We start from the raw sequence: 21882 nt of genomic DNA, 5'->3' as shown, positions 1-21882 counted from the left end.
TTGTGCCCATTTTGTTCAGAATATGAAAGATCATTCATCCATCTCTGTTGAAAATGTCATTAGAGTGTATGGCAGGTGGCATAGAAATCTGAATGTCAGTGAAATAAACCATGAGAGACTTTCCTGGTGAGGCATGAAAGTTGTCATCTGTAAGACTGTTTCTTCTAGCTTCTTCCTTTATCTTTGGAAGAGAAGGGAGGATAAAAAAGAAAATCTAAAGGCATAAAAGGTACTGGGTTATTTCCAGTGATCTTATGTGAATGTTACACTATTGATATTTGAAAAAATAATCGCTTCTGTGGATCTTTCTTTGCCTTTTGCAAGAGTCAAGAAGGTCTGTCAGGAGAGACCGATCTGCAGCTCTGAGGTTTCAGCAGGCTTCCTGGAAACTCCCCTTTGCTACAGAATGTGTGTTATTATCTATGTTTATTATCTTGTTTGGATGACACTTTCAACTGGCTTCCCCTCAGCATTCCCCTCTTTAATGCCAGAACACTTCTGAAAGAGACTTTCAGGCTGTGACGGGCTCGCCTGGGTTTCTTGGCCATGCCTATGATATGATGGTTCCAACACGGCTAAAAATGAATGCAGTGACTACCTGCTCTTTGAGATGTTCACAGCAAGTTGGAGTGGCTGCAAGAGAGGAAATATGAATTTGAACTGAGGCAGATAAAGATTTAAGGGGGAAAAAAATAACATTAACAAATTATGTGGGGTAAAAATTTTTGTGACTGAAAACTGTTCAAAAAAGCTCAGCTTTGGTGTGTAGTACCAGTCTGGAAACTCCAGGCTAAGCTGATACTCCTTGCCTTAAAAGGGAGTGGTTGTGCTGTAGCTCCTTTGCCACCTGCAACTGTCCTGTGAGGCTTGTTTTGAATACACACCACAACTCAAATGTCTTTATAAGTCCCAACCAATGACAGCAGAATTTAAGAGTGAACACAAAATAAGGAATACAAGAGAACTTTGTAGGAACTTGGGGGCTTTGGGGATTTTCTTGTGGTTTGTGGTTTTTTGTTTGGTTGTTGGTGTTTTTTGGGTTTTTTTTGAGTGGAGGACTTTCAAAAATCTGTTTTAGAAATTTGATAGAAAATGCTTATCTTGGAAGCTGCTGTGTAAGTATTACTTCCATCAGAATGTTAGCACACAAACCCACTTTTATATTTTGTTTCTGAGATGTTGCTTCTGCCAAGTTATTTGTGGTTATCCTGCATTCATGGAAGATTTTAATGAAATTGTTTAAAATATTTTCTCTTGTCTGTAAAAGGAAATAATCAGGATGTAAAGTTTGAACATATCAATAGTTCATTGGAGCTTATGTGCCTTGGTCACTTAGGTACTCTTGGAATCTTTTAACGTCTGAAATAAAAAAAGTATCAACTGACATAAGAAAATTATAAGGAAAGATAACAAACTTATTTTTGTTTTCATGTGAAAATATTTGCAGTTTACTTTATAAGTGGAAAAAGAAATCTATGTTCTCAAAATTCCTTCCAACTTGATCCCAATTTAAGATACCTTCAGTATTCTGTGATGCTAAGGGTCCTTTCCTGATTTTGATTCATCAATGAATGAATACACTCTTCTTTCTTCTCCTCCTTGATGAATTTTTTGTAGTCTTATTTAAAACAGACCACTTTGTTCATTTTTTTGCAGGTTTCTCAGCAGCAAATGGCACCAAAAAATATTTAATTCCTGCCCATGGCAGGGGGAATAGAAGTAGATGACTTTTAATGTCTCTTTGAACATAAACCACTCTATGATTCTATGGTTCATGTCAGCTGCAGTGTTAGATGCCATTTGCTGTTTCCTATCAAAGATTGAGATACTCCAAGAATGAGGATTTTTTTCAGGAATGTTTGATCTGTGCTCTATCAGAGTGGGTTTTATAACAATACTTTTTATGGAGATTGTTTACCTTAGTTCCTGAGATGAAAGAGATTTTTGGGGTGGCAAATTACATTTGGGGACGTAGATAAATTAAAATATTTTAGTCAAACAGAGTAAATGCATTATTGTTCCCTTTTGTTGGCCTAGAGCTTTTTTATGTTTTGTTTCATCCTCTGAAATATCCTACCATATATCTGTTTTATTTTCCTCTGAAATATCCTTTACAGAGATGAAGTACTAATTTATGCTTCCTTTTTGATAGCTCTTTGAATTCTAGAAGTGTTCTATAGTATTTTGGTCTTTCAAAATTCTCCTTTTTCTGCTAGAATCTTTCCCTGATGGTTATTAGAAAGTTATTCTAGCTTCTTAATTAGTTGGCATAGTAATCTTTTGGCATGGCTAAAAGTTAAAAATATATTGATATTTGGCTTCAAAATATCTCCTGGAATTACATCCCAGTACTTCATTCTTGCAATACAGGTTATAATAGAATTGAAAAATAACGTAATTCTTGGTGTTGGGTTGTTTTTTTTTAAGTTTGAAGAGCCAGCTGCAACGAGAAGTGGAGGGAGTACTTTGAACAATAAGAGTAGGATCTCTTATGGCAGCTTTCTTGCATGGTACTATTTGTGGCTGCAGAAATGAGGTAAGAAGACAGCTGTTTATGCAAATAAAATGTCTCACAAATCCACATGAGAAGGTGTGCACAACGCTTATAAGAAAGAAATGTTCCCTCATGCTCATACTGCGTCTGTTTCCTGAATAAATCCCACACCAGCCTGAATTCCTGTCTGCCAGCTTGTGTTAATGAATATGGAACTTGCTGAAGAGCCAAAGAGTAATGAAAAAAAGAGCATAAACATTGCTTTTAGTTTGGAATGGATGCATGACTAATCTAAATTAGACATACAGCACTGCCCATTTCAAAGGGCAGGCTCTCTGGCTGGCTTTGCTTGTTCCCTTGCTCTAAAAAGAAAAACAAAAATACACTGAAAACTTGGTCGAATAAAATGGAAAGAGGAAGAGAAGAGGGTAGAATTGCATTATAAGAATTGAGGAAAAAAACCCCTGCTATAGAAGTGTAGTTATGTATGTTGTTTTGATGTCCAACTGAAATATTAATTGTTTTAGGAAACCCGGTATTCCTTCTGGCAGAAGAACAAGTATGGCATATGGCATCAGGGATTTGGTGGGGTTTGTTTTTTTCAAGGACTGGTCATAATGTCTAACCATTTTATTTGTGAGGGATACAACACAGCTATTTCTGTCTACTGAATTTCAAGTACAGTTAAATAAAAATGATAAAATATCAAGTTGAATTTCTTCTGACTGACTTCTGTATAAACACTTCTGTGAGAAAGGGGCCCAAATGATTGGACACTATATGATGGTAGAGCATATGGAAATTTGTAAGTTGATGCTGCCATGGGTGCAGTGGTTGTGGTGCCTATGAAGTTCCCTGATTTCTGAAAGTCAGACTGATTTGCTGGACTTGATTAGATCTTTTGGATCATTATAATCTCGTTTTAAGTACGACATTTCACCATGCTGGCTTCCAGGTGTGAAAGAACTAGAAGAGGAGCTGTTGCTCCTCTGGCTTTGGCTGAGTGAATCTTAATTGTCATTTGCACGTGGATATCACAGGGCTGATTATTAGCTCTTGGTTGCTGAAATCTCTGTCACATGGATGTTATGGTGCTTTGGTAGTGCCTGTTTATTTATTTATAGCTGAGGAATCTGCTGCTACTTTATCATTTCTTATCAACCTCTTGGCAAGCTGAACCATATGGCAAATAAGACTGCAATCTAGAAATAAAAATTCATTTGTAAAATTTCATCATGAATTTGTATAATTGAATACATGGAGCTGGCTAGTAGTAACTCTTGTAGCTGAATTTCTTATAGGTAAGAACATAGAAAAGTATGTAACTAATCTTACTTAGTATTGAAACTTTCTATAAGTTGTCTTTAGTTTTTCCCTGTTTCCTTACACTGGCTAAAAAAAAGCAACAAAAATCCATCTTGACAGACAAGTACACATATAGGGGAAAGAACAGCTTTGAGCTCCAAGTGCAAGACTTTCTTTGGACACTCAAATATGTGTCATTTCATTGCTTAGGAAGGCAAACTAATCCCTCCTAGAAATTCTATTATGTGGAACCATATTGCTACTGATACAAGTCAGCAGCAATTTTGTAACTGTGGAAACCAATCATATTTATTTCTGTCACCTACAGTATGTTCCAACTGACTGATGATAGTACTCAGTCCTTTGCGAGGACTAGCTGCTGTAATAAGGGTGAAAGATAAACCTCTGAAACCTATTGACAAAATATTTGCAACAAGATGATGATAAAACTCAAGAATTTGGGTTTCATTCCAGCTTGCTCTGGAAATGTGCTCTTGTGACCTGTGCTCTATCTTCCTTCCATAGAATTGACTCTTTCTAAAAGACATAGTGGTGATTATTCCTTTTTCACTGCAGGAGAATGGGGGCAAAAGCAAATGTGAAGAATAATAGAGATGGCTTTCTTGTTAGGTTCCAGTGCAGGAGTCACAGAAGTGACAGCATCAGTCTCTTTTAATTTGAGAGGTAGTCTTACTGAGATCCTACAGATCTGGGAGAGAACAGATACGAAGTCTGACAGGATTTACAGTGACTTGGGTTTTTTTCTGCTAAGCTCAGTAAATGCCATCTCCTTAGCATGTGAAATTTTTTTTCAGTCTTCATTTCATCAACTGTGGTGAACAAATCTGTGCTGAATTTAGAAAGTAATCCAATCTTAATATTAAAGAAAATTATGGTGAAACATTTTCAATCTTATTACAAGTAAAAAATGGATTTTAAAAATCTAGAATTTTAATGTTACTATGACATTTGGAAGTCCAGACTTTTATCCTTAAAGATAAGGGTTAAATAAAAAAACCTCACAAACCCAAAACACCCGAAGCTTTAATTTCTATTGCAGACTTACTCGTAAAATGAGACAATCATGAAATAAATCAATCCCCTCTGTCAGCTTCTACCAAACTTCTACCCATGATTTACTGTTAAAGATAGTACTTTTAGCAGACTTTCTGGTCACCTGCTCCTAGAGGGCCTTTTAAATACAGCTTCAAGCAATCTTTTGTTGTACAGAATACATAAGAGAGCGACTAAGAAGGATGTATGTGGTAGGACTTGCTACCTGGATGAGAGGAAGATTTATTAGATTACAGTTGCTGCTAATTTCTGCTTCAGGAGAAAGTCTAATTAAAAAAAACCACCAACCAAACAAAACAGCTTCCTCATTATATACAGAAGCTTGTGAAAAGTCTGCACCAGTTATCAGCTAAGGATAATCAAAGATTAGTGTTGCCAAGGGTTCGGATTTCTTCCTTTCTCCCACTTTAAGATCAAGACCTGTTATTCCTTTACTCATTTCCTTGGGAAAATGAACATTGGCTATTGCTTCTCTATAAGGAAAATGAAGCTTAACACAATGAGGAAAATCACAAAGTGCTTGTGAACTGCTGAAAAGCACCGCCCCCTCCCCCCCCCAGTGTGAGACTCCTTTGACATCCAAGCAGTAATTTGGCAGAAGTTTACCCTGGCATAAGAACTCTGATAAAGAATCCTGAAAAGCTAGACATCAGAGGATGACTTGTACAGCTTGAACCAGGGTCTTAGGGAGGGGTGTTTTGTTGGGCTTTCTTCAGTTAAGAATAACTTTGTGGCAATATTGACTAACAGGCAGTTTTTTTCCCCCTTTTTTTTTTTCTAAGCCCATCTGGTAGCAGCGCATATCTCTCAGTTCCCTCAGTAACGCTGCTAAGGACTTGCATACACTGTCCTCAGAGTCATGGATTAGTAGTGAGATTCAATAAAGTCCTTATATTAATGATTTTCTGCACTGGAACAGCTGCTGCCACCCATGGAAACCCCATGGATTTTTCCCCTGAATTTTTTTGTTGAAAGTCTCCTGCCTTCTCTTGGAAAAGAAAAAGAAGACACAAATGGTGTCATGATCACTGATATTTTAAGACCTGCCTTGTGCTTGTGGCTGCCTAAATCCCTAGGTGTGGATTGTGACTCACTAAGTAAACCCCTACCACGGGAGAAGGACAGGGTGATGTGCCCACGAAGCTGGGGGGGAATAAGGTAAAGAAGATGAGTATCCCAATAGCAAGGAGACCAGAGGGTGGTCTTTGTTTTGTATAAACAGCTATCAACAGCTGAATGGATCACCTAGTGATGCAAATGTCTCACTGAGTCAGCCAGACCAGCAGCGGGGTTGTAGGTACTTTTCTCAGCACGGAGTGTGAAAACTGGGTAACTATTAAAGTAGTTTGGAATAGAGCAGCAGGTTTGAGCTGGTTTCACCCACATATCCCTTCTTGGAGACTGGGGATAGTAAAGGTTACACCTTTCACACATGGAATATCTGAAAGAAGCCGATGAGGGTTTATTGGCCTCTGGCAGTACTAAAGGTAGGTAATTGTTGGAGACTGAAGTGTTTCAGTAGACCAGATCCTTGAAATAACAGAGGGATTATCAGCTGATTGCTTCTTATGCTGAGTGTTTATGGAGTGCCTCAGCAACTTCTCAGAGTTATGGAGAGAGGTTTTTGCTAGCTTGGAAGTGACTGTAAACACCTGGTTTGTCATCTGATTCTGTACAGTGACAGTTCTGCAGGATGCTGTGGTGGAGGAAGGCAGCATTCTGGTCACCCAATGAGATATTCCTTTAATTAAGCATTGCAAAGTTCAATATAGAGAGGCTATTTATTTAGACAGAATATATCAACTTGGCTGGGGGGACTCAATTTGTGCTGCTACCTGGCAATGTAAGTATGTGACCTCTCTCCTAAGAGTCACCATGAGGTTTCTTGGCCTGGCTGCCCTTCTGTGTATAATCATGACCAGGACACCTCTATTGAAAAACAAAATTCTTCTGAAAAGAACAAAATAAATAGATGACACAGGGGATTGCAATTTTTTTCTTCGTCCTTTTGAAAGCAGGATCTTTACAAAGAAATAATTCTTTCTAGCTTCAACCTATCAAATAGCTCAATTCAGACAGGGATAACAAAGATGCTGAGCTAAGAATGTTCTCTAAGAGGTGTATAGGAAACAAGGGCAGTGAGCTTTGTCTTCTTAATGTATTAGTCCTGAGGAATAGAACCATTAAGAGGAGAATTTAGCAGTTAAACACCTGGGTATCTGTCACTAGATATTGAAGTACTTACTTAGGTTTTCCAGATGTATTCAATAACTAACCCATTTCCAAAGAAGGGTATTTGAACCTGTGTTGGATACTGTGCTCTCAGATTATTTGGTTAACTGATCAAACCTAATTCCTAACACACCAGAGCTGATCTATTGATTTCTATTCCAATACTTGTTTTCTGAGTAGCTTGCAATGCTGTCCAGGAGTGGAACACATTAATATAGGTAGTGGTTTAGTCATTGTACTGCAGCTCTTTGCAGACTTTTGCAAGGACATTCATGTAATAGATTGAACTAGACAGGTGTTGCTTTGACCAGTTAGAACTTGTGATTTTCTATAACAGCAGTGGCAGATATTTCATTCACCTCTCTCTCCCTTATTATATTTATTTGATACTTAGGGAAGGATTTGTCCTTGGAATATTGGATAGTGATGTATTTTTATCTCAGAAGAAGTCCTTTAATGAGAATAAGCTTTTAGCAGAAAATCATTACTTAAACAATTTTAGAGCCTTTTGCTATCTGTTGGAACTGAAATCAATATGCCAGGACATAGATACTGAAATTAAGTGCAAACTTGATTTGAGTATCATGTTAGTTTCCAGACTAACACTTCAGAGCTATTTAGCTAATAAATTATTTTTAACTAAATGCTTTTCATTGATATTTTCATAATGTGTTTTCCATGTATTTCCATTACATTTATATATTATCTTCACTCAGAGAAAATTCATATTTTGCAAGCATATTTAGCAAGATTAAACTGAAATGCTGCCTGCAAAAGACCAAAGAAAAAAAGGACCTTAAGCAATGTCTTTTTTTTTAGATTTACTAAGGACAACAATTAAATCAGCATAAAATAATTACATCATAAGACCAAAACATGTCACACGAGCTGCTGTGATGACTCATATGTCTAGTTCATTTGCATATTCTAAGTGTTAGGCAGACATTTTACTAAGAATTTAGTTCTAAGCTTTTGTGTGACATCTTAAAAAGTGACTTAGTCCTCTATTTGTCACATCTTTGCACCATGTAGTTATGAAGAGAATTTTTTCAGTTCTCTCTTAAGTAGGTACAGATTTACTTGTTCTGTGTTTTTTGCAGTATTGCATTATTAAAAAGTGATGTAATTATATTAGGCATGATTATAAACCACAATGAACAAACTATCACATTCCAAGACTTCATCCTGCTCAATGAAATCATGGCACAATTGCTTCTTCTCATCACTTAAGGCAACATGAAATGGTTCCAATGTGAACGACCTCCAACAAAGCAGTTCTGTTCAAAAGTCGGGAAGGTGAGGTTGAGGCAGACAAAGCCAATGGGTGGAGATATTCAGCAAAATGAGACTCAGGAGGGAAAATAACACCGTGTGTGCATGGTTTTGTTGTCTTTTTTCTTAAAGAAGAACAGTCTTAAACTTTAGTGTACTGCTTCAGAGATACCACTGCTGTGTATTTTAAGTGATTGTTTTCTTTTTTTCCCCAAATCGTTATTAAAGTTAGATCTGTGATTTAAGAAAGTTACAAAAGAGGTTATTTATTTTGAATAATTTTTTTTTTTTTTTTTTGGCATCAGTTTTAGTAAATCAGACATAGATTAGGTGGAAATTGCATTTTTAGTACATGTTTGTTTGTTTTTTTTAATACCGGAACAAAAAGTAGTTCTGAATTATCTGAAAGAAATAATGGAAATTTTGACCACTAATGTTTGTTATCAATATTTTACCTTGACAGAGACAAAATGAAACCCCTTTTTTTAAATACTTTTTTGATTATTTTTTATAAAATAAATTTTATTTTAAAGGGAAAAAATGTAGATGCAGAAAATTTTATTTAAATTTAATATTTGCAAATTCTTCAAAGATAGATTCTATGCCCATCACAATGCTGTTTTGGAGGGGGGCAGTTTTCAGACAAAAAATCTGGGAGAAGGGGTTAGAATTCTGTACATAGAATTATTTTTAATAGGAGCTAAAATCTACAAAATAATGAGACATCTTTTATTTTAGTATAGCCTTCTTCCACTTGTTTATTCTGTGTTTGGACTTCTAAAATAATTTTACTTAACCTAGCTGATACTTAAATGCTAACCTGTGTCTTTCATATGGCTGGTGTTTGCATTTCATAAATGCTCATTCCAGGACACAGTTTAGAGCCTTGGCTGTTATTTTTATTGTAAATAACTTCAGTCAATTATCCATGGAGTAGCTCAAGTTAATGTAGGAACAAGCATTTAAGTTCATGAATAATCTTGTTCTTCAAGTGAGTACATGTTTAATATTTCAGAACACTGTTATAACATTTGTTACAAGCAATTCCAGCCAGGCTATGAAATCAACTCCTGATAAGCACTTCATGTTAGGGAACTAATTTTAGAGGATGTCCTCTCTCACAACACATCGTGTGCATCTTTTTCAGTGTTTACTTTGCACCCAACTGCTAATGGCAACATTCCAATGGATGTTTGAGCTGCCCTTTCTCTGCTCCATTGCCACTGTGAATGGACCAGTCTGGCTTCTAAATTCTCAGAGATAATGAAGTTATAATTGCACTACAATTATGCTTTCAAGGACGACTTAGACCTGCTTGCAGTTACCCATCTAACCTGCCTGGAGGCTGATGAAGGTGTGTTGGGGCACTGCAGTGTGGTGTGCCTGCCCCAGCCTGCCTGGAAAGCTCCCTGAGAGGCAGTGGGTCTAGACTCTCCTGAGCTCACTGCTGCATGGTTTCTCTTGTCTTTCCAGCCATCTCTCTTCAGATGGAGGAAATGTCACTTGGTGCTGGCAGATATTAATTTTTCTCTGTTTTGTTTCTTTTCTTCTTTGCCTCTGCTTCGTGAGTTCTTTTACTCAGCGTTCAGATTGAAACACAGTAGACACAGAGTTTATCTTCAGACTCAAATGTTTATTGTTTCTTATCTATAATATAGCTGCACTGAATGTGCCTCTGAGTTAACAAGGTGAAAATGGCCCCGACTTCTAATTTCCAAGGTCTTTTAAAGTCTAAACTGTCCAATCATGAAGTGCCAACTAATTTATTTTTACTTATAACCCAGTAACTAATCATTCATGTTCCCCACTCTGGGTTTTTTGAGCCAATAGCAAACCACCCAGATTTGTGAAGAAGATGAAAAGAAGAACAAATCCACACACAAAATCCCCCATCTTGTTACTAAATCCCATAAACCTAGTTTTCTACATCTCTACATATTCCACCCAGTGACATAACTTTAATTACACAGCAACAAACTCAGTGTTATCACACAATTTGGGAAGCCTTTCCCAAGGCTTCAGGTCAAATGCAGTGTGCTTTTGAAGATCATTGTCTGTCAGCACTTGAAAGGCTGGAATTCTCTGAACTCAGGGTTCCAACATGCAGAAGCAGGAGCTTTCACCTCTAATGTTTGTCTTTTTTTCATGTGGATTGCATTTCTGTCACTCTTACAGAGTTGAAAAGCTGTCTTTCACTTGTGCTTGCTAGCAGAACATCACATGTGATGCTTCTCACTTCTCAGCATAAGACTGGTGCTGCTGATTTGTTTCTTCAGGTTTATTTCTGCTTAATTACAGACATGGTTTGCTCCTTCTGGATGAGCTATGTCATAGCCTCCACCTACCTCCCCTGACCCAGAGCATTTCTGATCAGCTGTGCATCACAGCTGGAGGTATTTAAATTGCCCACCTGAAAGGACTTGGAAACCTTGTAACTCTGATTATGTGCAGGTATACATGACTTCCCCTCTTAGCCAAACAAAAGGGACATAAAGAACTCTAAAATGCAGCTCTATTTTTAGTTGATAAATTATATCTTAATTATAATAGTGTGCACCTTAGGAAAAAACATCCAGAATTTAACCTGTATAATTTGGAAGCTGAATTTTATTTTAGTTGAGGTGGTGATGATCAGGGAACTAAAACACTTAATGTAGAAATGAGTTAATCATAGTTCACACAGTAAAATTTAGCTAGGTATTAAAACTCTAGCTGACTGAATGTGAAAGAGCCTGGGTTTGGTAATAGCAGCAAGACAAGCACGAAGCTGATTGGAAAATGACTTTTTTTTTTTTCCTCCTTAAGAAAGGTAAATCTTGGTATATTTAGAACATTAGATTTTTGGTTTAGTCCTATCTGCTTGCATGGGTTTGATGTGCCTTAGGCTCAAGATGGCACATTTGAATTTACTAGTTCATGAGATTTCTAAAGTCTTCAGGAACTTAGCTGATTTAATGGCAAGGATCCTCCAGTTTGTTTTGGCACTGTCACATCACATACAAGCCACTGAAAGAGCTCTTCACTTTGCTTAGGTAGAGCTGTTTTCAGTAAGCATGATGTTTTTATAAGGTGTGATGGTGTACAAATTTTTTTTTTATTATAAATCTTATTTGGCACAAGCACATTTTTTTCCTAGCTATATATTTACAGCAACTATCTTTTTCTAAATAATTAGAATTGTAATTTATCCTATTACAAAACAAAATAATGCAGATGCCATCTCATCTTTTGTCTTTTTCTATTCAAGCCAGTCACCCTTAATTGTTAAAGGCACTAGCCTAGATTTAGGTCTACTGTGTACAGACTGAAGCTATCGCTGATTTGAATGCCTTTTTGTCTTGATAGCTTACAGTAAATTCTGAGAGTTACTAAAATGTATTTCCCCAGAAGGACACTCTGTGTGAGTAAAAATGTCTCATTTTCTCCTGGACATGCTGTATACTTAAATGCATGATTTATAAATAGCCTATAAAATGAGATAAATTCGTTAATGTCTAAGTAATCATAGAAAGAATTGCTATATAGCATCAAATTCAAAACATAACATCAATGTTTCTACTGAGTTGCTGATTTTCTTTTTCTTCCCAGAAAGAACAAATCATTACTTCAAATATATCTCTCCTGCAGTTGTTAATGCTAGCAATATGAGTTTTTTCAAAGCTAAAACTCTGACTCAAGCCTCTTCCAGAACTCTGCTGCCTTTTCCAAATTTCATAGAATTTTTTTCCATTTTTTGTCATTTTATTTTATTTATTTTTTACAAAACTAAATTAAGCCCCTTTTTCCACTTTACGTGCCTCTTCTCCTTACAGAAATACTTTGCACACTTTCCACTTGTGAATCAGAAATTAATATTATTATTACTGCTGCTGTTTTACTTTAGGGAAAGCTTAAGGTGTTCAGAATTTCCATGCAGGTACACCAGGGTGGGTGTGTACAGACAGGGCAGCGCACGATTTGCAGACGCACTCATGAGTCAAAGGATTATAGTTATGAAAGAGCAAGTGGGGAAGGGGACATCATGCCCTGTCTTTATGCAGATAAATGCATTTATGTATTGCTCTGATGTTGAGCTTCTTGATCCAGCGATCTATTTTCTCCTTTATGGCTGCTGGGCTGGTGCAGTGGGGGATGAGAAGCCGATGCGATGCTGCCCATCCAGCCGACTCTCTTGTGATGATGTTCATGCAGCCAAATTTGTCTGTCAGGTGTCTGTCAGGCTTTTAGTCCACTGCACTGTAGGTCTCAAGTTGGGTATTGATGGGTATTGCTTTCACTGAAATTAAAAGATTGGAGGAAAAAAACCTGAAATATTATATGTATTTTTCCTTTTCAAACAACACTGTTATATTATCAAAGTAACTTTCAGGCTTTAATTTCAAAGGTCTCGTGTATTAAAATAACATAAAAGTATGAATTGAAATAAAATGTTTTCCCTTATTAAGTTAATAACACTTTATTGATCAAAAACATATTTTTATTTCTGGGACTATTGATTTAATATTACACTTAAATTCAGTGTTTGATAAGGATTGGAAATCTCTCTACTTTTGGTAGAATTAACCATGAAAAAGAGATGGCAGCTCTCACTGAATTCTGAAACAACTCCAATCAATCTGAACAGGCTGGCTTAAAACCTTCCATTTCATACATCTACTTTACTCAGACTTCCATTCCTAAAGCCTCTTTATTCTGTGTGTACTTGTTCCTTTTCCTAGACAGTGAGGACTGTCCTCACCAAGAAAGGGTGAAAAGTTTGTTTATAAGGGGGAAAGGGTCTTAGTGCACAGTACATATACGTATGTCTGTGAATTTACAGCACACTGCTAATTTCACGCTAATTTTCCATGTGGACGCTCTTGTTACTTAATATAATTTTGACTGGCCGTAGCTTTCTGTTGCCTAGTCCCATGCTGTAAATTCAAATCCTACACTGTCCTTCAATATCCTTCCCAGGCACACAAGCCTTTAAAATCATTCACCAGAGGAGAGAAGTCATCAGAAAATAAGTGGTGGTTGCCCTGTAGTCCCCAAGAGGTCAAAAAAAATAAACACCTTGGTGGATATAATCTATGGGATCTAACTCAGTGAAGCTATATTGTGGACATAAGGCATATAGATTTGCAGGAAATCACCACATTGACCGTATTTAGCTCCAGGAATCTTTAGTGAGGTTATTTACTCAATGGCTAAAAGTCCTTTTCATGTATCTAATCAAAGTAATGAGCGTTTTGTGATATGCAATTAACTCTGCAGTTGCCCAAACATCTGGGGACAAATCTTTTGACAGCTCTGTGTGCATACATGCATGTTTCCATGTGTACTGGAGGATGTTGTGCTTGTTGTACAGTATTTTAGGTAGTTTCTGTTTATTGTTGCAGTGCTTGTGCTCACCAAAGCTTTGGCTGCAGTCAAAAGGCTTGTAATTTTTAAGGAAATGTGTATGAGCACCTGTCAGTAGAAATGGTCTTTGAGAAGAGACCTTTGAGGCAGGCCAGCTAGACTCATCCCCATTGCCACAACAGATGGGCACAATGTAAATCTTCATTTGTTCTTTTGTGAAAAACTCTAATTCTTAGGATGTAGCTTTTAATCATTTTATGTGGGCATTGGTTTTTGTATATTAATTTTTGTGTGTGTATCTTGAAAATTAGTTACTTGATGCACAACTATCGGAGGAATTTAGAACTCAAGACACTTAAAAATGAATGGCTTTTTCTTACTGTTTTCCTCTCAAATTATTTTCTCTATATCATCAGAAATCCTGGGTTAAGCATTGGTGTTTCACTTCGAGCATGTCTTGGAAAACAGAACCTTTTCCGTTTTGCTTTCGGGCTTTCCCATCGTAAGGAAAGGCGAAGGCCCACGCTCCTGGTAATCAGCAGGAGTATTTGTTGGCCTTGCCTATCGCACACCTCTCTGCCTTGCATCTCCAACAACCCCTTAAGAGGCCTCCTATGCAAGTCTATGTATATGAAATTGATGGGAATTTCAAACAAACAGCTTACCTTTAGTTTTGATTCAGCCATCCATTATAGAGGTGCATTATGCTGCAGCTCCCGGTGAGAGGAGCGCTGCGGGAGCCATGAGCAGAGCACGGCCTGACTGCTGTCCTGATCAGCTACCGACAGGGCAGCAGTGATTTAAACAAAATTGGCTGGGCAATGGCTGCTGAGGCAATAATCTTTTGGAAAGCCATAGAGGCATGGTCAAGTGGTGAGAGTACGAGTGTGGAAGCCAAGTGTTTTGGGTTCTGTTCCTGCTATAGATATGTCTAGTTTGTCACTTGCATCAACTAACTTTTCCTCATTTGAAAAATGGAGATAAATCATTTATTTCTCACCAGTCCAAGGTGACAAAGTGCTATTTGGCACCAACTTTGGTTAGATTTTTTCATTTACCAAAATGAGTAATTTTTCTGGCATCTCCCAGATAATTTCAGTTGTGTATTGTTCTCTGCTTCTACACATTACCTCAGTTTGAAACCTTCAAGTGGAAAAGTGGAGAAAAGGCCATGGAAATAAATGTACTTACATATTACAACTAATAACAAAACCTCTTGCTTTCACGTGTAAAGATACACTAGTGATACATTAAAACTGGATCACTTGACCTGCTGTAAGCTACCTGTTTTATCAGTTTAATTTCTTGTTCTGGAAATCATTTAGCAATGGAGATTACTTATTTTCTTAAAGATGTGTAGATGGTAGGATTAATCTTTAACAAGATGGTTGCAAAGTTATTGCCAGTGTGCTTATGAAATACTATTATTTCAAGTTTTGTTTTTTTAATGAGATGCTTATGAAAAAACATTCTTCTCTAACAGCATCCAGGGTCTCATAACAGCCTTTTGTGAGAACTTCATATTGTATTAATCTTTAAAATACAGAATTTCCTTCTGAAATTTATGATTGTTAATTTACACAAACATGGCATGTTTTACATTTGAAACTGTGTTAGAAGGCAAGAATAGGATTGACATTATCTTCTTTCTTTCTGTGAATGTGGTATAGCCAGAAATACTTTTTGGAAAGGTACATTTTCTCTCTGCTTTTTAAAAAATATTTGGGCAAGGCTTGCATTTTAGGTCCATGTTCTGTATTTATATGCCATATTTGATCCTCCTGGATTTGTGCTTACAATCTCAGCAAATTTTCAATTACATCGAGAGGGCTGCATTAAAAAAATAATAAATAAATCCTTAATTAACACTCTAAGGCTTCAAAAATAAGTTTCTAACAATAGCTTCTATCAACAGTTAAATTACAAGTTGGTTCAGATCACTATTTACACATATAGTCATTTTTATATAAATTATGACTTTCTAGAAATTACTTTTTGTTGAACTACCAGGTACTGACTATTTTTTAATCCTTTTTTGTTTTTTTGTTAGGTTGAAGTAATAGAAAATATAACTGAAGTGCAAAATTCTCTTAGGAGCTCCAGATGAATATTTTCTTGCCTAAGGAAGCAATGGGTATTTCTGCCTCAAAACTGAAGCAGCCACTTCTTTCAACCTTGAAGCAAAACATTAGGTGCCGTCTCCTTTGTTCCTGCTATAAAGTTTTTCTGTACTATTGCTGTCAAAGATCAGATGCAACTGCTTTGCCCTAAAGGTTTGTCATCTACTTAGTAGGCCTTGCACTTTGTACTTAACCCTGGCATACCTGACTCCTCCATCAGTGTCCTTTCAGCTCAGGAGCTTAGAAATTTAAGGGGGCCCTAAGAGTCATTATGTCTTCCTAACTGAGTAAAACATTTTACAATTAGAAAATAAACCAGTTGCTGACATGAACTAGGACCCCAGGTGCCGTGCAGCACACGATTTTTTTGTTACAAGACTTAAAACAATCCTGCCAAAAACAGATGTGGAAAAGTAAAATCTCTCTTCAATAGTTGTTGGCTTAAATCTTCTGACTCCTCTGTAGTTTATAATGTTGTAGCACTTTCCTTGCTTTAATAACTCTCTGTCATGATCTGGAAGAGAGGATGTGTTTTGGGGCTGGGATGATGTTAATAGGCAGAGTAAGGGAAGAGGCTTGGAGAGGTATTTCTGCAAGCCTGCTAGTACTATAATCTTATTGCTGAAGAAAGAAGAGGGGGGAAAAAAGGCATTTTCCTACAGCAGGTGCACAAAATAAAGCAGCCAGGAGCAGGAGCAGTTTTTGCCATCATATATAATTTTAACTGTAGCTTCACCTCTCTAAATCTCCAAGCGTAAACCTTTCCTAAGAAGCGTGTGTGTATACAAACACACACACTCTCAAAATAGGTAAATTATCTTTACAATTACAACAAAATTTCATTGTTGTGATGGTATAACAAGCAGGTTTTGAACTCCAGCCATCTTGCAGAGCAGAGTATTTCACTAGAGCCAAACTCCTTTAAAAGTGAAAATAACCTGTTGTCTTGTGAACAATCTCATGGCAGTGTATGTGATTGTAATGGGTGCTTTATTTTAAACGTGGCCTTCACCATCTGCTCCACCCTTTTCACAGTTAGTGAAGAACATAATGCATGACTGTGTCATTAAATGGAAGATAAAAGTGATTTCAATGGGTTTATGTTCCTTATTCAATAAAGTCTAATTTGTTATCATTTTTTTCTTACAAATTGTGGGAGGGCTGGAGGATTTCTGTACCTGGAATGCTTTTTTTGAGTCATTTGTTGAGTGAATTCAGGTCTCTTGGCAAAGTAGAGGGTTTTTGTAAGGAAAACAAAAAAAAAAAAGTAAACCAAAAGGACTGTGCTACAGAAATGACTGAAGAATTCAAGTTCTGTGAACACAACAGGAGAGAAGAGGAACAATATAACCATGGTCTGCGAGAACCAAATTCTGCTTGAGCATTTTAACAGTACTCAGTGTCTGTCTGTTGGCTCTGGTACAGACTATCCATGGAACTTGCTGTGGGGAAGTGTAATTCCTGATAAATGTCAGCTCTGCCTTGGTCTGGTGGGCTTTTGGTTTGTTTGTGTTTTTTTCCTCCCAGAACTCAAATGAAGTAAAAGTCCATATCAGTCAAGTCTGGTCCATGTCCAGTTAAGTCCAGGTATGTCAGGTACAGGTCTAGATCTGCCCCTGTGTACAGGTAAGGCAGGTCCATGTTCAGGTCTGTCAGGTGCAGCTCTGTTCCTGTTGAGTCCAGGTCTAAGTCTCTCCCTGTGTCTGGGTCAGGTCAAGTGGAATCAGGTTCAGCTCCAGGCTTCCAAGCCATGCTGTCCCTCCCTGATGCCAGCTGGTCAGGGGGAGAAGATAATCTGGTAAACAACTACAGGCAGAGACAAGGCAATTTCCTGAAACAAAAGCTAAGTTTACTCATGCACCAGCAAAGAGAAAAGGAAGATTTTTTTTCTCCACTTCCCATCAGCAAGCAATGTGCAAGCATTTCCTGGGAAGTGGGGCTGCAGAAGGGAATTATTTTACATAAGAAATGTCCTCCCTTCCTCTGTCTTCTCCTTGTTGTTATGCCTGAGCTGCCATCATATGGTATGGAATATCCCTTAGCTTTTCTCTTGGTGAAAAGGATCAATGTAGTCACTTTAGTACCCAGGATCATATGAAACTTATGAAAAGTACAGTCTTCATAATTTCACTAGAGATTATGCTACACGTCCTTAACAGATTCTGAATAGAGATGTAAATTAGGCATTCCTTACCCACGGAAAACTCTAAGGACTGTCCCCAGAGTGGCATCAACATATTTGGCACTGAAGTTTGAGAGTTTGTGTCTTAAGCTTTTTGGGGTAAACGTGTGCTGGGAACGTAAATATAAAAAGGTGAAGAAACTCATTTTTGAAGGAAAAAAATGAATGCATTTGTTTGGAAACCTGACTCTTTGTAAACATCCACACAGTCTGTCTGTGTGCACAGGAGCTCAGGGAATCACAAATATTTCTCCAATGAGCTGAGTTTCTTGCCTGAAAAAGCACTGCAGAATTGAGTTGTAGGAACATATGACCATTGTTTGCACAAAAGTTCAAGAATATGAAGAGATTATATTGAAGTCCAGGATAGTGTGGTTGTTTAGTTTGAAAAGAAAAGAGAAGTATGGAAACAGGAGCTGCAACCTGTATAATTCCAACTGCTCACCTCTGCTTTAATACAGACTTGAGTTTTGGACAGAAGCATGAGTACCAAATACATACATTTAAAAAATATTTTACTTGCTTGAAAGAAATTACTATAGAGTGGGTTTGTTGGGGGGGTTTCTTGTTTGTTTGGTTGGGTTTTTTAAATTCTCTTGTGCTTGGTCATCATATTGGCATAAAATAACTTCCATATTTTTAAAAAACATGGGTGACCAGGAGTGGACAAGAGAGGTGGGGGAAGGGTTGGGAGCACAAGTCCAGAGAGGAGCATGTGAGGGAGCTGGGCATGTGGAGACTAGAGAAAAGGAGGCTCAGTGGACACCTTATTGCTCTCTACAATTACCTGAAAGGAGGTTGTAGCTGGGTGGTTGTCAGCCTCTTCTCCAATGCAGCCAGGGACAGGATGGGAGGAAATGGCCTCAAGCTTTGCCTGGGGAGGTTTAGGTTGGACTTCAGAACAAATGTCTCCATGAAAGGGGTTGTTAAATGTTGGAATGGGTGGCCCAGAGAGGCACACCTCCCTGGAGGTGTTCAAGAAACACAGTGGAAGTGGCATTTAGTGCCACTGTCTAATTGACAAGGTGGTGATCAATCAAAGATGATGATCTTAGAGATCTTTCCTAATCTACATAGATCTGTGACTTGCATGAGGTGAGAACCCTTTCTTAAATGCTAAGTTATTTCCTAAGTGTATATTTGCCCAGTAGTTTGTCTGTTCTGTACATAAAAATCCTGGGTATTCGTGAAATGTTGCACGTAAAGACAAATTTGTTAAGCTGTGTCCTAGGACAAAAGGTTAAAAAGAAAAAGGTAAGTGTTCCCTTGCAAAAGTGGATTCCTCTTCTGCTTTGAGTCACTGGAACTTGTTAAAGGAAAAGAAAACAGCCTGAAGATGAGGCTGGCAGTTGTATGCTGATTGCCTCTCTGTAAAGGACAATATCAAAATATATGTTTCCAACAGAGAGAAATGATCTTACTTCTCACAGTCTGAATTTGGCCCACGGGTTGGCTTAAATTTGTCCCTATCTAATTATGTGGCTTAACAGAGTCACCATGAACAGGAAATATCCTGTTTATAAAAACTAATTGTTTTTAAATTAGTTTAAATTTAAACTAATTAATTTAAACTAATTTAAATTAGTTAAAATTTAAATTTACAAACAATTAATGAACTGTGTGTAAATTGTAAACACTAATTTACAATTCATTCTGACTTGGGAGTTTTGTGGGGGCATTAAAAGTGTCATAAAAATAGTGTTGGTTTTTAAAGGACTATCTTGAAAAGGAGAGAAGGAATGAAGAAGCCCACTGAAGGGAGGGGAAGTCATAGATTCATACTGAGGAATTTTTAAGTGTTTTATTGTGCAGGATTACAGTTCTTGTTTATGCATGACTTTTGACTCACTAAACATATTGATGTAGGTCCTGAAATATGTCTTTAGCCAGTTTTATGAAATACACCCTCAGTAAAAGCACAGGATTATTTCATTTGACTTGATAAGGCCATGTATGATTCAAGGATAGTGCATACATTGACTTAATGGAAGTGGTTTATCTGTATTTGAATTGATTTAGTTATCAGTTTAAAAATCTAGAGGTAATTAAGTTCTGACTAATTTTTGCCTCTTATATAAAAATATGCAAGTAAGCAATCAAAAACTGAACATCAATAGAATCTCCTGTGAACTGTCTGAACAAAATCTTGTCACAAATCTGACTCCACAGTCAAAGGGGTGAAAATAGCACCATGGACAGATTTGCAGGATACCAATAAAAGCCTTTTATATAAGAACATCCCCAGAGACAAATCTCTCAGAGGTGCATAAATCACTGACAAATCTGTCTGGCAAGCTTGTTTAGTAATTTGATTTATTAACCAAACCAATTTAACAGTTTATAGACTTGTTCATTCTAACTTGTTAGAAAAATTCTGTGTATGTTTAAAACACCATTAACTATACATGTGTGCCACCAAATTATAACTACGAATATAATCAGTCTCCACTCCTCCCATTCCCTCACGCTTCATGTAGTATGCTGAAAACTGTGTGCTATAACATCTTCCCTGAGCATTTTGTTTTGGATATGATTCTTAAAGAACATCTCAGGGATTATGACAGTCTTAGAACATGCCTTTATTTGCAAGCAAGAAGAGCTTATTCTTTAAAGGTTAAATTATTGTTGTTTCATTCTTCCTCTGAAATTGCTCTCTATGCCTTCTGATGTACAGAACAAACAGGTTGGTATTGCCATTTGCAGATGGAAACGTGTGGTCCTCTCTATCATGTAACCTTTTCCTATCTTAATAAATCAGCACAATTTAAAGAAAATTGCCTCTCTGCACTTAGGCTGGCACAAAAAAACCTTGCCATCCCTTTTCTGAAAGAAGGTACCCAGCCTTTCTAAATGTGGCATTAGTAGTCATGTCCACCAGCAGAACGTTTCAATCTAAATAAGATAGAATTAACCAAGAGGCAGGGAAAAGTGCTCTCAGTTATGAAACACTGAGACTCCAGCAGTTTGGACGTTCCTGCAGGGGGGAGGAAAAAGATGAGGAAAACTGAGCTCCAGAAGTAGTCTGGACATTGACAGGCTCTGTCAGCTGCACTTTTTTGTAGGATAGGTGGCTGTAGGCATTGTAACAGAATGAATGCACATTAACATTCTTATTTACCCATGTTTGTAGTCACCATAATTAGGAAGGCAGGTGGAGAAGAGGGCTCATGTCTATCAGCACATACTTACACTTAAGGCTTGAAGTTTGTCTGTGTAAACTAAGCGTGCAAATAGGAATTCTTGCTCTCAAATTATCAGTCTCTAAGTGTGCTCTCCTATGGTCATTACCCAAAGTGCTCTTTCAAAACATGAGATAATGTGCTGGGCTGTTTTCTTTTGCTATTGAAATGCATAGGTCTTAATTATTGTTTGCCTGTTAAATGATATTCAGTGCATTAGTACTCCAGGTAGAAATGGTTATTAACATCTCTGTTACTGAGAATTACTAGCCTACCAGGCTGAGGCCTTCCCTAGATAAAAATATCTTGATGATGCATAGAATTCAGTAAAATTTATTATAAAGCTAAAATTGGCACAAGAGCAACAAGAAATTAGAAATCAGAAGGATAAAAATAATTCTGCACAATGTTTTATGGCATGGGCAAAGAGATTTGCACAATCATTGATATGGTTTGCAGTTCTGGTCTCTTTGTTACTGTTTTCCATGGTGTAACTTGAAGGTAAAGTTGACTTCAGTGTGCTTTGTTTGACAGCCTACTATTTGCTCTTAATGAAGGAGTTTTTAGTGCAGACCTAGGATAAAATGTATAAGGTTTTGAGGCCTCATAAGAACTGAATGGCAAGCTGTAAGAAAGAGGGAAATTTACACCAGACTTTCATCTACTAAATCTTCTCTAAAT

General features: G+C 37.2%; 1 long non-coding RNA gene across 1 annotated transcript in view; it reads left to right on the top strand.

Annotated features, from left to right (window-relative positions):
* LOC138114888 (uncharacterized) overlaps window positions 1-17509 on the top strand; it is a 53257-nt gene extending 35748 nt beyond the window's left edge. The window contains exons 2-3 of the long non-coding RNA XR_011152867.1: window positions 2428-2536; window positions 15771-17509. This is a non-coding gene — a long non-coding RNA (uncharacterized lncRNA). The remainder of the gene's footprint in view (window positions 1-2427; window positions 2537-15770) is intronic.
* Window positions 17510-21882: the final 4373 nt, after the last annotated feature.

Source organism: Aphelocoma coerulescens, chromosome 1 (assembly GCF_041296385.1).
Source record: "Aphelocoma coerulescens isolate FSJ_1873_10779 chromosome 1, UR_Acoe_1.0, whole genome shotgun sequence".
Taxonomy (NCBI): domain Eukaryota; kingdom Metazoa; phylum Chordata; class Aves; order Passeriformes; family Corvidae; genus Aphelocoma; species Aphelocoma coerulescens.
This window is presented reverse-complemented; position numbering and strand designations above follow the sequence as displayed.